Source organism: Lissotriton vulgaris, chromosome 6 (assembly GCF_964263255.1).
Source record: "Lissotriton vulgaris chromosome 6, aLisVul1.2, whole genome shotgun sequence".
Classification (NCBI taxonomy): Eukaryota; Metazoa; Chordata; class Amphibia; order Caudata; family Salamandridae; genus Lissotriton; species Lissotriton vulgaris.
In genome coordinates, this window is record NC_141694.1 from 1712055071 (window position 1) to 1712069974 (window position 14904).

The window sequence follows — 14904 nt, forward strand, 5'->3', positions numbered from 1 at the left end:
TATATTATTGGACTTTCTAATACAATGATTCTTAATGTATTTTATTGCTATATGCTTTACTTACTGCCGGTTACACATGTATATTGTTTTTCACACTTTATTTTGTCTCTCATTATTGATTTTACTTGTTTTGCTGTATGTTCTTCTCATCATTATTATTGCTGTATTTGGTATGTTTTCATCCTATTTGCATTAATAACCTTTTTCTGAACTTAAAAAAAAAAGATTAGGGGAACACCAAATCCTATTTCGTCAATGAATAACACACTCAAAATAGCACTATAATACAGGAGAGGTAGTTGAAAATGTTTATTTTAAAATCCTAGTTTAGTGCATAAAATATGAATGGTAACCACTCAGAATGCACAAAGGAATGCAGTAATGCATGTCATAGTAGGCATAAACAGCAAGAACGTTTCTAACATGGTTATCGAGTTTTTAACATCCTAACACCCTAAAGCTCTCACTAAGCTACATTTGAGCCAAAGCCGTAAATAGCAAGGCAGTTGTTTGAAGCTTATTATGCTGTAGAGCCCACATCCAAGTTAGTACATCTTTTACTCGTGATCCCCCTGTCATCTCGGGGTGGTGCATTCTCCGCGGCTGGGGCGCTGCCTTTTAGATTCCAAAACACCAGGTAACTGGAATGGAGGATTAAGGACGGGCTCTATAGCTGGGCTTATTTCGAGCCTAATTTGACCGTGATAAGTGCGCCGAATTATGGAGGAAGTTTTTAAGTTTACTGCAACTCCCAGAATGCTAGAGCACCTTTGAATTGCCATAGCCCCAATGAGAGGCGGGTCATGCTGCCATTATATCAAGGGAGTGAGTAACCGCCACAGCACGCTCCTTGCACAAATGCCTTTGAAAAAGAGACACTCTCGACACGCGTCAGGCAGGACACAAAGCTGTTTATATTTCTGGCATGTGAACTTTGTCCATACCTTGGATTAAAGGCTGGTAACCTTGCATTCCTGTTCATGTGCTTCTCCATGGGAGTTACCTGGTGTTTTGGAATAACATATACACATATGCATATACAACAAAGGCTAGATTTCACTTATTTTTTTCTTGCCATAGAAGTGAAATTATTCAAATAGATTTAGATTTTTTCCGACATCTTGTCAAATATTCCTTGTCTAAAAGTGGTGCAGCTGGCAAGAGCAGTCGTGTCTGAGGAAGCCGTTGGATTCATAGTTGTTTCTTTTTGTCATAGATGTTTCCTGAGGCACATTTAAAACTCAGACTATCTCTCTGTGAGTCTTCTGTATGATATGACCGAGCATTCAACGCCCGAGTGCAATACGTCGTGTGCACACACATAAAGTGAGCCCGAATAACCAAACTGAACTGTACTGAACTGTATGTCTGTGTCTCGCACCATTATGCCCCCTGGGGCTAAGTCTGCGCGTTATAAAATTATTTTCATTCATTCATTCATATGTACACATACACATAATACAATTAACAAATACGCAATAATATACACATTAACACAAATTTACACATAAAAAAATTAACTTAACTCACACTGCCACTCATTCTGCAGTACCTCCTGGTTGTTCTGCAGCACATCCTCCAAGCGTGAAGTGCACAGCCAACACTCATCCTATCAAGAGGCTGTTCAAAAGTGTCATGATTGGCTGGAGCAGGCTGTCTAGACGCTCCAAAAGGCACTGTAGGCATGTGCCTGCTCTCCAACCCGGCTGTCCAAGACAGCCGGGTTGGAGAGGTTTAAATTGCGCATCTCGGTTTGGCCAAAGCAAGGTAGCCGGCCAAACCAACATGTGCAATGCAAGCTTAAGTGGCCACTCTTCACTGTTGCCAATCATTGGCAGCAGTGGTGCCCTGGCCCTGCTCTTGCACTCCGTTTGCAGTCAGAAAGTGCCACAAATAAAATGGTAATAAAATCATGGTATTACCATTTTGTGTTTGGCACTTTCTGCCCAGCAGTGTTGGGAGGTAAGGGGTGAGGGGGGCGATGCCCCTCCACTCCCATGGAGCAACCGCCACTGCTGTTTCTGTTAAGGAAGTAGCAAGCAAGCTATTCGCTATCCCAGATTTGCCCGGGAATTAATGAAAAACAGTGCTAGGTAGAAGGCCACTCCTCTGCCCTGGATAGGGCTGGTTGGCACTCAAACTGTGTGACCTCTGGTTTAATAGGCCTAGTATGAGGTCCCTCTACCCTATAATCAGATAACCTGAGTTTTTATAATATCTAATCGCTGATCTTATCTTATATTTATAAAACAAAATTGCAACTGTGGGCACTAAAGCAGCAGATTGACTAAGCAAACATGGCAATAAATGTGTCACCTTGATTCACATATTGATTATGTGATATAATACAGTGAGCATCCATGATTTTATAGCAGAGTCCATAATGTAAATCAATAAAATATTTTAGCGTAGATAGTATATAATTATGATGCCAACATTTCTGCACATGTCTAAAAACGTCATACTTTCTAAAAAAGAGGTTAAACAAATCTGAAAGGAAGCACAGGATAAAGGAAACAGAGGGTTAAACAGGAACTGCCCTAATTTTCACAACAAATGGTCTCACAATGATTTTAGCTAACCAGATTTATAAAAAGCTGCTTCTCATTCTGTTAAACTTTTTTAGGTCTTGGCCTGCTTAGGCTGCGGTTGCGCAGTCTCGCCGGCGAGATCTTATGTCTCTTAGTGTGGGGCTTGAACCCGCCCCTCTTCTCCATTGGCTGGCTTCCTAAGTGGAGGCCAGCCATTGGAGAAGAGGGGCGTCTGTCCTTTTAAGCCCCGTCATTTTGGGATTCGGGGCGTGTTTTTTCATGTTCTTTCTCTCCTCTTTCCATTGGCTGGAATTTTACATTCCAGCCAATGGGAAGAGGAGAGAAAGAAAAACACGCCCCCGAATCCCAAAATGACTGTGCGTTTCTCCGAGGCATTTCTGCTTGGCCTCGGAGAAACATGGTGGTGTTTCCGGAGCTGTTCGGCTCCGCTCGCGGTGCCCCCTTCCCTCTGCCCACAGACCTCCTCCGTCCCGCTCTCGCCTCGCCTCCCCCTTGCCTCTGCCGCAGCTCTCCTCCATCCCACTCTCGCCTCGCCTCCCCCCTTCCCTCTGCCCGCAGCCCTCCTCCGTCCCGCTCTTGCCTCTAACCCCGTTATGCGATGAAATCCTGCTTTATCTCCTCTGCTTAGCACGCTATCTCGACCAAGGCTGCACGTCCTTTTGCCGGAGTCAAAAGGTCTTGCGGTGCAGAGGAAAGTTGCACAGTCTGCCTACGGCATGGAATTCGGACTTATCTGAAAACAATATTATCTCGAAGGGTAAGTCCCCTTAGAAATGAATTGCACTGAACAGCATCTTTCCCGCGCTCGACTCCTGTCAGCGCTAGACCTGGCTGCCCGGCTAGATTTTGTCTGAAGGCTTTGAGATGTGCGGGCTACTTTTACGCATGTGTGTATAATCCGCACCCCGACAGAAAACAATTGGTGTCGCGGTCCTTGAAAAGAAAACACAACTTGTAAAACCCATTTCCGTTGTGCTTGCTATGCAGATCAGATTTATGTAAATGAATTGTGGCTGTTGAGGGCAAAGTATGTTTTAGGTTGCTGGTTTTGTGAGGTTGGAAACATTGAGGCAGCGCCTCGAAGCAGGTGGGTTTGAAATGCGTGCGCTATTTGCATCTCGAAACTTAGAAGAAGAAAAACATGAACACAGTTCTGTCTAGTACAATGAGGTGTTGTATTAGACACAGTAACGTGGGAATGACATGCTTTAGATTTGAATGCACTGATTTATATGCTGATGAGCAATGTTTAATGGGAAGTTGTTGTTTTTTTATTGGGAAGGGTAGATGGGGCGGTGCTTTTTCAGGCCAGTTTGCATAACTCGAGTTCTTCACCCCATGCAGAGGTGAACACACACGCTGCAAAGAAACCAAACTTTTTATAACACCCAGACGAAGTACCAATATTTCAAATGCATTGTTATCAGTAGGTGTCACAGTCAGTTTATACAGGGCAAATGGGAAGTATCATAACAATTTCAGAATTTTTCCAGCGTACTGTGGCTGTATTCACGTGCACAAAATGACGCTCTGAGCCCGTCAGACCAACATCCCTCCTGAGATAAGAGTCCACGCAGGAGAAGCTGGGCTTTGCAGGCTAGGATGGGAGTGGGGTCCTGTGGTCACATCTCACGAGGGGCCAATCCACAGCAGCAGCTCTCCTCCCTAGAGCCGTGAGGAAGCAGAGACCTTTTTAATTTCACATGAATAATCCAATTCAGCAAACAGTGGCATCGGCCGCACCTCAGCTCAATGTACAAGCCCATGCACAAATGCACACTTGCTGCCTCTGAGGGGAGCAAGAGGCCCTGCTTTGTTTTTAATGACAAAAAAGGCAGGACGGATAATGTGACTGGAATCCTGTGGGCTGGCAGAAAGCCTCTCACATTATGTCATATATACACACAACTTTAAAATAGATTGGTAAGACGTCTGCTGAGGTGGTTCATGGACCCAAGCCATTGCTGGGTCATACGTGTTGGTAATTTCTAGCGGTGTGTGGAGATGTATATACTGTAAGCTAAAGAGCGTGCATAGCAGGCTCCAAGAAAGCCATTAATAGTAATTGCATTTGGTAAATGGAGTTGGTTATTATAGCCCCCGCGTTGTTTTATCTTTCCTTGTATTCATTAGTTTGTGTGGGGAGAGGTTATTAATTTTGCTCGGACCAAGTTGCGCATTGGGAGCAGCTGGTTTCAGTCACCAAGGAATTTAGAGCGTTGCTTATTCTGTTTAGTGTTCCAAAACCAACTACAGCCAATCTTGGAGCTTTGACTCGAATCAACAAGTGGTCTGGTTTGACTCACTAGGTGGGTGGCCTGTTAGGAAGGCAGAGCAATTAGGAAATATTTATTTCGAGGTTTAGGGCCCTAAGATCTGTCCCAACCAGCTCCATTTCTATCTCAATCTCCTTCTTTACATCCAGCATCCTGCTCCTTCCTTTGCTTGTGGTGAGAATGGGTCAGATGTTAAACAGCTGTGAACCACCCTGATCTGCCCACAGACCAGCTGGAACCCTTTGTGGTGAGGAATCATGGTGGTCCTGTATGGTGCACTGATGTGCTTTGGGTGCTGCTCTGGTTGGTCTTCAAGGGAGACATCAGGGATCAAAGGCGTTAGAGTTTCTTCAAACCTGGGGGCATATTATCACGGGGGTTTATCTCCGCTTTTTTGGCTTTAAAAGCCAAGAAAGCGGAGATAAAATTATCTCCCTATTACCTAGCTGTCGCTAACACCAGTTAGCGACAGCTAGTAGGAGATAGCGACCATCTTGGGCCCCACTTTGCATGTCAGTGATATTTATCACTAATGACATGCAAAGTGGGAGTGCCAAGATGTTAGCGACTGAAAACAATCGCTAACATCGCTATCTCCTATTACCAACTTTTGGAGATATTCGCGCTAAGTGCGAATATCTCCAAAAGCTAACACCTGCCCTGAGCAGTTCTTAGCCATGTTATCCAATGGGAGGTGGATAACATGGCTAAGAGCATTAGCTCGGTAATGCATGAATATCGCTGACTTTTCAGCGATATATTCATGCATTGCGGCGATTTGTATCGCATTTGCGATAAACCTTGGTAATACCAAGGTTTATTTGCGGTAAAAATCGCCGCAGCTCAGCGGTAAATTTTTGTCTCTAACCAAGCGATAGCGATAATTTTCGCTATTGCTTGGTAATATGCCTCCTGGTTCCTTCCATGAGCATTCAAAGCGTACTTTTTAGCTCTTGAAACAGGGCGCTTGTATTCAAAAGGTGTTTCATGATTGAACAGATGGGAAGATACCTTCAAGTTGCTAAACAACAAAATAATTCCTTATGATTCGCCCTTCGTCACACTACTCCCTACCTGACCCTACTGACCTAGGTGGAAAGTGGTCACTTCAAGGACTTAAGGGGGCATCAAATGAACCCACCGCCTTTGATCTTGTGCCCTCTGTAGCCCTGCATTGTTCTCCTAAATCCGCTTTGCACTGAGGGCCAAATTTACGAAGATGTGAGGCAACGCAGCGCAGCATCCAAAGTTGCTGTGCTGCGTTGTACGACAAGGAGAGAGCAGGAAAGCTCCGTATATGCAGAGATATGGCACTCTCCTCCCCTCTCCCTAGCGCCAGTTCACAATCAGCCAGCCATGTGCCGCGCACAAACCTTTGTACCAATGGGCAATGGTGTAAGCGCAAGTCCAGCATAGGCTTTGTACTAAAAGAGTACTCAAGTACAAAGTACTATGCTTAGGCTAACTTTAAAACTTGTTTTACTTTATATAGGTGTTTTACAGTGCAGCACACATGCAAATTTGGAAAAAAAATATACCAAAAGTAAAAGCATTTCTGCTTTTTCATGCGTACTTTAAATTAGAGTTATGTTTTGGTGTAAAACCCTCTCTACTTGTAAGGAGATGGGTTTTTGTGTCTTAAACCATGGGTGGTTTCATGGTAGCACCCATGTACCAGACATGGAACGCCCCTCTGATGCAGAGTACCCCAAAGCAGCGCTTTGTGTAGGCAACTTTCCAGTGCAGAGCAAGTTTTACTCTGGAAAGTAAATCCAACGAAAAATATTTTGTTCAGGTTTGCATCACAAAATGATGCAAACCTATCGCAAAAGGCTTGTAAATCTGTCCCTAAGTGTCCTCCAGCTTTGTATTACACCTTACCCTGAAAACATATGGGTGCGGTGTTCTACGATAAAATAGTACAGATAGCTCTTTGCAGAGTGAGGACAGAAAAGGGAAGAACGGAAAGGAAAGGGATGTCATGCAGTCTACTGCTCATTTGGCCATGTGCAGTCTCAACATGCACTGGATATGGCACAAGGAGTGGTTCTTCAGTTCCTCTGTGCGGTCTGAGAAGCTGAATGAGTGACTGACTCGCTTGGGCTTCTTGCTGCCAACCACCGGTCTGTATACCGACATAGCAGTCCTTTAGGCAACACTAAGCAGAGATCATCAGAATCACAGGTCACTGGAACTCATCATGAAGTACCTTCTCAAAGCACAGCATTGGCCAACTGCCCAGTTTCTGCAGTTGCTTTCTTCGCACGGCTCGCAAACAGCCAGCATGCACCATGTAAAGTGTGCTTCAGCCAAATAAATCTTGGAAAGCATTCACTTAGGCTTACAATGACTTAAGAATAATGAAATCATTGAATGATTACCACTTATTAAGCAGTATCACCAATGAAGAAAGGTGGTTTCTAAGTAGAGAACTTTAAAGATAGCCATGGTTGCATTGAAGCTGCCACATTGTACATCCTCTTGTCTTAAACCCAGATTCTATGTAGACTGGTTCTATGGCAAAAGTCTGCAATTCTCAGAACTTGTGTTCTGGACCCCTGTGTATGTGAAGAATTTATCAATGCAAAGAGATCTAGAAGTTGATTTGCTGGCATGAATACCCACCTAAGGCTACCGCTATGTATGATAACCGACGCAGAGTGAAAATAAGCCTATTCAATATTGGTGTTTACTAATTGCTAAGGTGTTTGATAAATCTGAGACAGAAACAAAACAGAAGAATAAATGGAATGGTTTTCATTTGTCAAGTGAACACTGGGCCTCATTACAATGTCGGACGGATGTTGCGGTTTGGAACCGCCTGACCTTAGGTCAGCATTTCCGGGCACCGAATTAGGATGCAACCACCTATAAGGCGGTCAAAACATCCATTTTTCAATGGAAGCTTGTGCTGCAGGCCGCAAAAAAAAGCCCGCAGCAAAAGCTTCCATTGAAAAATTGATGTTTGTAAACATACCTGCTCCTTGTGCCAGGCACCATGCGGTGCCTGACACGCGGTGCAGGGATGTTTAGTGGGGCACTATGATGCCCCAAAGGCCCCATAGAGGAGGGCCAGGGGGAAAGGGGGCCCTGCTAAGAGCCCCCAAAGTCACTTTCGACAGACTTTCCATGTTAGAAAGGCTGATGGAACAAGGCATATTTATCCAGACGGCTGGGCCGAGGCTGGCTCCATCGTCATTCAAGGGATTACAATTCTACTCCTCTTTCGACGGACTCTGAGATGTCGGGCGGAAAGCCTCTGACAAACTGCCAGATGGCTTTCCCCCCGATATTCCAAATGGGCCCACTGTTGTTAGTCGAGTGAGAGCGTAGAGTGTACTATCACATGTACACCAGGACAGCCTGACAATAAATAGACACCCTAATGCGTTGTGTTTATTTTCAGTCCAGCACACTGTGTGGGATGTTGGAAATCCAAGACTCACACCCTCTGCCCATATTATTAACTAAGTTACGATCTTGATTGACTGTGAGGGCAACCTGATCCCATAAGTGGCCATACAGCATCTGTGGGCCATAGATTTGTAAGTGGGGAGTTGGTCACATCGGAGCACGCTTTAGATGCAGCTAAATGCCAGGGGCCTCATTTATGAAAAGTGACGCATCGCTGCGTGAAAACAGCGATGCGTCACTTTTCAGTGCGCACTCCTTGCGACACCAATGATGCGTCATATTTAATGTATGACGCATCATGTCGCAAGGACTTACAGATACGTCAGTATTTCTGACGCATCTGTAAGTGCAAAAGTGACGCATTGCTGGAGTGTGTCACAAAAGTGACGCAACTCCAGCAATGCGTCCTTTCACATGGGGAAAGCCCCATGTGAAAGGGCTTGCGTCAGTCTTACACCTGCTGTGAGGCAGGCGCAAGATTTTGACGCAACAGCATCCTAAAAGTGACGCAGTGAAATCTAATAGATTTCACTGCGTCACTATCACGAGGCTTTTTGCGGGGGAACACCCCCTCTGCATATATTATACCTGACGCAGGTATAATGTGGCGCAGGGGTTTAAAAAGTGACGCATCTACCTAGATGCGTCACTTTTTAAATATGGCGCAACAAGGCGCATTTTGTACGCCGCTGGTGCGTCACAAAAAGTGACGCACCGGTGGCGCAAAACTGACGCAAGGCCTCATAAATGAGGCCCCAGGAGATTATCACGTCAAATGAAGCAGAGTTCATCACAGTGGATGTTGCAGGAGTGGGCTTCATGTAGATGAGGGGGAGTGGCAGCTGAGGAAGGTTTAGGCCCAGATATGCAGCATTGTCACTCGTAGGGGCATCCTTTTTAGTTCTACCAGCCTCCTGCAAACAATTTGACGCTGATTTATAACCTGGCATGTATGTATGGCATGTATGTATGTATGTATGTATGTATGTATGCATGTATGTATGCATGTGATATTTCTATAGCACGAACCTAGCCAAAAGGCAGAACACTAGAATAAACAGCCATAGAGAGAATATTGCTGCACATTTTATATGCACTGTGACTATGGGCACATTGTGTGTTGAGTGCTGTTGATGCTCATTTATGGAGATTTACCACTAGCTGCCTCTACACATTGCCAGTGTAGGATGGCAGGCTCTCACCCTTGAAAAGCTTCTGTTTTTTGTTTGCTTTTGGACTTGTGGTGTCTGGAGCTCTGCTATGGGGTGAACGCCCCTATTTGTCTCACCCACTGTAAATTCTATTGTAAAATGCTTTTGAGTTGAGGCCTCCAGGTCAAACCTTTTGAGTAGGTCAGTTGCTGTATAGTGTAGGAGGGGACCGTGCAGGTAAGAGCGGTGGGGTGATGAGGCAGGGTGGGGGGGGATTCCACAGACGATGAGGAAAATTCAATATTTATTTAATTTTCCCTCGTCGACTCTGGAACACCCAGAGCAACACCCATTGAACGCCCCTTTCACACAAAGTGCTGCGCATAAAGGGGCTGTATTTACAAGGACAGGAAAAGCCAAGCTGGGTGGCTTTTCCTGTACTTGTAAATATGGGGCAGCAAAATGCGCCGGCGGTGCATCACAAAACGTGGCGCACCGGCAGCGCAAGGGGCTTGTAAATAAGCCCCCCCTGTAAATAGTTCGGTAAGAGGACAGCGAGCAAACACAAGACAAGTGATGAAGAACTGTCAGCATAACTGTTGAAACGAGCAACAAGTGATGTTACAAACACATCAAATTCTCTGCCTGGTCAGCCTGATCTGATCTGGAAAGGAGTCAGTGACAACAAGAAGGCTCTTCCTGCTTTAATTGATTCGAAAAACAAACTCCAGAAACAAAGAAAAAATTACCAACTCAATGTGAAACCAGGAAAGGATTAAACTTAAGCATGAGGGCGTGGAACAGGAATCAAGCCAGTTTTCAGAAACAAGGACTCTGGTGCCAAAGGGCCCTTCCCGCAATCTCCATTCTGCTAGGAAGCTCTGACTCCGAGCTTGACTGCAGGGGATCTCCCCAAGCACCAGGAAGAGAAGGCTTCCTCCCTGGGCAACAGAGGAGAAGGCCCACAGTGAGTGGAGAAACACAGCTGAAGTACTAGAGCACAGACTCCTCAGGACCAGTGGTGTAATGAAACTTGAGGGATGCCCCCTGCAAAGTACGTGGAAGGGCCCCCCACGCTCCGGACCCAGTCAGGAACTCTCAGGCCAGGGGCCCACAGCCCGTGCACAGTGCCCGAAGGGGCCCACTGGAGCTCAGGGCTTCCTCACCCGCAGGATCTGTGGTGACTAATGTTCCGCCACTGCTCAGGACCCACCAGGGAACCAGGGCCGGCCCTAGGCATGTGCAAAGTGTGTACCTGCACAGGGCCGCCAAACCCCAGGGGCCGCCACGACGAGGATCGGATCGGAAGGATCTGATACATCGTGGCACTGGCGGCCCCCTGGCAGGATTTGGCGGCCTCTGGCTCCGAGGGGCTCCTCCGCGGCCGTGGAGCAGCTAGAAAGGCCGAAAGTGTAAAGGGGTTCATTTTTGCGCAAAACCTACAGGGACACACACAGGCACTATGAGGAGAGACAAAGTGCCATGAAGTTCGGAACTGCTGAGTGGAGGCACGGCATGGGGAGGAGCTGCGTGTAACAACTTGGCCATGGCGCCGGAAGGGGGAGTGGGGACATAAGGTCACGTCCTGCTGCCAGGGTTTTGAGGGAACCAACTGGGAGGTAGAGGCTGGTTGCAGAGCTCCTTGGTTTGCAGGAAGCAGTGCCACCGGAATCATGGTGCTCGGCTGGCTGGCAGCACTACAGATCGGATCGCACCTTCTGCCGGGCCGCCTGTTGCAGTGAGGCTAAAATATCTATGGCTGCCCCCTGCCAGCCAGTAAATAATTATTTCCGAGCTGGAGGGCCGGTCGAGGGAGAGTGCTGGAGCCTGTGTCTGACTGTGACGAGAGCGGGAGGTACAGGCAGAGTGAGGCTGCTTCTCATCGCAGCTGTACAGGTCTCCGCAGTAATAATGGGCCCTATTTTCTGTCATGTATACAGATGAGCCCTAAAATAATGGAGTAAAGTCGAGACAACACCCTCAGAGAAGCAAAGAGCAGGACCACTAATGTCAGTCATGCACATTTGCAGCGCAACATTTAAAAGTGCGCAATAAGTCGTGACCAGTAAAAAAAAGACCGGAGCAGGTGCCTTGCTCTGTGGAAGGAAGGTAGGCCCAAGAGAGGCGGCTAGTACGGAGTGTTGCTGGGATTTTTGGAGCAGCAACTTAGACTGCACAAGGTAAGGCTGAGTGAGAGCAGATGCGTAGCTGTTTGCCAAAAATGTTTTCATTTTTCTTGACGGATATGGCCTCTATCGAGAACACATGACTCAAAATTAATGTTTTCATATCAAAACAAACAGTGCAGCCTGGTGCGAGAGGGGGAGAGGGATAATGATAGAGAGGAGAGGGCTAGAGATTGAGCGCGTGAGCGAGGAGAGGGATACAAAGAGACAGAGAGGGGGGAGGGATAAAAAGAGACAGGAGAGGGATAAAAGGATAGAGAGGAGAGGGATAGAGAGAGCGAAAGCATCGTGGTCACACACAGAGGAAAGCTTGCATTGTGAGATATAGTTGCCGTAGTAGTTTATTCAAAAGGCTGACGTGTTTCGATTGGAACGCTCTTTGTGGTGTTATTTCTGATATTTACGTGTGTTGATCGTCTTCATTGCTTAATTTTGCCCGCAAGAAAGTGTCCCTCATAGTCATTGAAATGTCACTCATAATTACACTGAAATTATGAAAATGTCACACATGGCAATCTGAAACCTTGGCAGCTATGAGGATCGAGATGGGTGAGTCTTCCCCCGCCCCATCTCCACTCACAAGGCTAGCAGCAGCATGTGTGCTGACCTCATTGTACCCCCTGTAGTTGTAGATATGATTATTTTTTTAATGAACATGCCTATTTGTTTAACAATAACCCCCTCCCATTGCAGGCTCAGGCCTCCTGCATTTTCAAGCATGTGCTACTGTGGAGCTTCTCCTATTAGGGGTCGGATTTAAAGGCGTCTTGTTTCTTCCCCTATTCAAAAGGTCGTGCTGCTGTGGATGGGTGTTTTTTGGAGGGGGCACATGCATTGCCAGCCATGTGTTTAAAGAGCTTGGAAAGACCTTGTCTTGGCAATAAATAGGGTTATAAATAAAAAAGTACGTATTCATTTGTAAAGTGACTTTTCTGTCTTTATTCCCTTTAATTATCAGTCATGGATCTCATCATTCAGGCAGCCCTAGAACGCAATTAAAGTGCATTCTATTTGTATTTGCTGATCGAAGTATGCACAGATAAGTGCTGAAAATACAGCTTTAAGTGGCTGCTTGTTTTGTGGGTGGGGCAAAGTGGTAGGTGGTGGGCCGGGCCACTGGGGGGCCCCTCATTGTGCTTTGCAGGGGGGCCCCCTCAACTTTCGTTACGCCACTGAGGATAGAGTGATCTATGGCAGCGCGCAGACTCAACCTAACCTGCTGCTTGACTTCCCCGCGTGCATAACTAACTTGTGGGACTGGAGGCGTATGACTCTCTCTGCACAGCCCAGCCATTTGGTGGTCGTCGACGTCGGAGTCGGACAAAAGCTGAGCGCCCCCTGAGCTCAGACTGAGAATAAAGTGAAGAAGTGTGAACGCACCTGCCGGGTAAGGGCAGAATAAATCCATTCTCTCAGATGATTGATAATGATATTTCTGCACACTGTTTGTGGCACTGACTGACTATCACGACGCGTCATGGCAAGCAAGCGAGTCATATGAGGATGTACCATGTTACAACGCATACTATTACAACTACCTACCGTTACAACGCGACCATTACAACGCATACCATTACAACGCATAGCGCTTTGAGGTGCTGGATAGTGGTAAGTATAATTTACTATTCTAACTCCAGTCCCCGTGGACCCTAGGGAAGGTGTTGGATACTAAATTATACTTATTCCCTATCCTAGAGCGCCCCCCAGCGCAATGCGTTGTAATGGTTTGCGTTGTAAAAGTCGCGTTGTAATGGTAGTGCGGAGTAAAAGATGCGTTGTAACGGGTGTATACCGTCATATGAAGATAGGTAGCTGGGCGTGAGTGTAGCTGTTAATGCTTGAGGTCGGAGGGGCGAGGTTACTGTAGCCGGGAGTTTTGCCGCATCGAGGTAGGCCGCCCGCTGTCTTTCTTCCAGTGGCAGCGCCGCCGGCCACTGATTTCCTTTAGGCCCCTCTCCGCCTGTACCTGCAGGGCCTATAATAAAGGTGGAGTCGGGGGCTGTACTATTTTGCATTAAAATAAGCGGCAGTATATGGCTCCCAGCCAGTGAGCGGAAGGCCTAATCATTGCCGAGTATTACATTTCGGAATCACTGACCCTTTCTCCGAGGGGGGCCCGCCGCATTCAATTTGCCGGTGCCGCATCCATCAACTCGTAGGCCGCTGTCTGTCTTCCGGTCAGTGGCAGCGGGTGCGGCCTCCCCTGTAAACTGGTGGTGATTGATTTCTTTAGGCCCCCTGCTCGGCCTGTGCCAATAAAGGTGGAGAGAAAGGGTATTTCTGCTCTATTAAGCGGCAGACAGTTGAAATATGGCTCCAAGTCCCAGCGACTCCTGGGGGCCCCTAGAGCTTGGGGGGCAGGGGAGCGACCAGGCCAACCTGAGCGCTTTCAGTTTCACACAGCCAGGCGCGGGCCCCGATGGAGCGCGGAGAGCACCTATGGTTACTCCAGGGGAAGGAACTCGCTGCTATCTCTCTCTCTAGCAGTCCTGCTGTCCGTTACTGGGACTCACCCAGCTCTGCCAGAGCACCTCACTCCTCAGCTGGGGCGTCCCGTAGACACATGTGGGCAAATTTCGACAAAAGTTAAACGCTTGTTGAGTCACGAGGTGGCTATGCAATGTCTGCAACGGACGTGGCCATCCGCCAAGTGTAAGACACCATATTCGATATGGCATCGCTATTACTGTTTCTGGGCAAAGAGCCACCGATTATTTTTCTGTGGGGGTTTGTGGGGGTCCGGTGTCCCTTGTCATGGCCCTGGCACTGCAGCTGTCGGTGCGCCCAGTCCCTCATGTCGTGTGTCACAATGCCCTCCTCCTCCTAAATTGTATCGTTCTCAGACGAATTCGGAAGGGTAGGAGCAGCCGCAGGTACTGGTCATCTAACGACTTTTCTGGACGTATTATTAAAACACCTTCCTGAGCTCTGCCCCGTCCAGACCCCCTCTTCCGGGGCCACCACCTACGCTCCCTGCACAGGGCCACCATGAGCCTAGAGCCGGCCCTGAGGGAACTAATCTGTTGATCTGCCATGGTCATGTGGAAACATAAAGATGTGCTCGGTTGGAACACTATGTCAGTGTTAAGGGATGTATGACCCCAATTCCTAGAAAATGGTAAGCAAGGTTCAAGAAACCTTGTAATTCATTGCTCTGCTGCCGCAGCTGGCACAAGAAAAATTCCACAATAAGGACAGCACCGGAAACCTAAGCTACTTCTGCTAAAGGAAGGGGCAGGGCTGGACTCTCTATGACTATTGTCAATACCTCCTGTAAATTAGCTTGGGACAACCAACCAAGGGAAACTCAAACTCTTTAATTATA